Genomic DNA, 1,217 nt, shown 5'->3' with positions numbered 1-1,217 from the left:
ATCTACAGATCCTCCTTGATGAGATCAGATAGGGGAGAGCCCAGCTACTGGACTTGCCAGGAAAAGGGACCTCCCCAAAGCAGTCACAAAAGCCATGTGGAGTGAGTTGGCAGTGGTCCTTGATGCCAGGATAGAAGTCCAGGGCTGCAAAGAGTTTAAAGACCTGAGCAGCCAGTGTAAAATGAAAAACCATGATCTCCCACTGTGCCATCATGATGCCTCTTTCCCTGATGACTATCACTTCTTTAATGGAATGACAAGTCCTCCTTTACATTGCACAGCGGCTCATTGGCTCAATAACGTTTCCACCTGGAACCAATGTATGGAAGTACCTTCACAAACCCTTGCATTCATTCACCAAAAGCATTTTTCCCCTTATAATTACAGTCTCTCCGGTTCCAGGGTCCAACTAGCTTTTGTCTTTCTGGTTACATCAGTTGTCTGGTGACAGCTGGGTGGTTCCTCTCTGACTAATGCCTCCAACTAATATTGTTAACTGGCCGTATTTTGTGGTCAGCGGTGAATGTCATTAGACTTACACGTGCCCACAGACTTATTATGGGATTTTGCACTGGAACTTACTGTAAATTAGAGAGACAAAACCACACAGTGCCCTCTACAGGGGATCTGGGACCTGTGTGAACAGACAAGCAACTGGGTATCTCCTTAACCAATCAGATTGAGGAATCGTTCATGAACAAATCAGAGTCTGAACCAGGAAGCACAAGTTAGAATATTTAATTCATTATCAAATCAGGCACAGAAAGCGAAAAATAGAGGGGGAAAGAAAAATGTGATTAAGAGAGAAAGAAAAAGTCTTAAAAAGTTTTATTTGCATATTAAAAAAAAAAATCTCCGACAATAATTAAAATCTGAAGGAACAAAACTCCACACATGTGACACAGGTAATTTTCAGAGTCAGAGAGATTATTTGGCAGTAATTAAGACTAATCACAGCGTTAATAATTTACTTACACTGGAATGAATAAGCCTAACTTTTTTTTGTTGAGTTTAGAGGATATCTAGTGGGTAAGTACCACAACCGCGTTCGATGCAGTTCAATGCCGAGTCTCTCGGCGAGATACTGTTAGAGCGAAACTTACGCAGAAGCAGGGCAACTCGGACAGCAACTTCCCGATGCCTGCTTATAACTGACCCCGTGTGGTCACCGGAAGTTGCTGTCCGATTCACACTTTAATAACAGTGAGCGCTGATAG

The sequence above is a fragment of the Pristiophorus japonicus genome, chromosome 11, assembly GCF_044704955.1.
Source record: "Pristiophorus japonicus isolate sPriJap1 chromosome 11, sPriJap1.hap1, whole genome shotgun sequence".
Taxonomy (NCBI): domain Eukaryota; kingdom Metazoa; phylum Chordata; class Chondrichthyes; family Pristiophoridae; genus Pristiophorus; species Pristiophorus japonicus.
The sequence above is the reverse complement of the archived record's forward strand: the minus strand, read 5'-3'. Positions refer to the sequence as shown.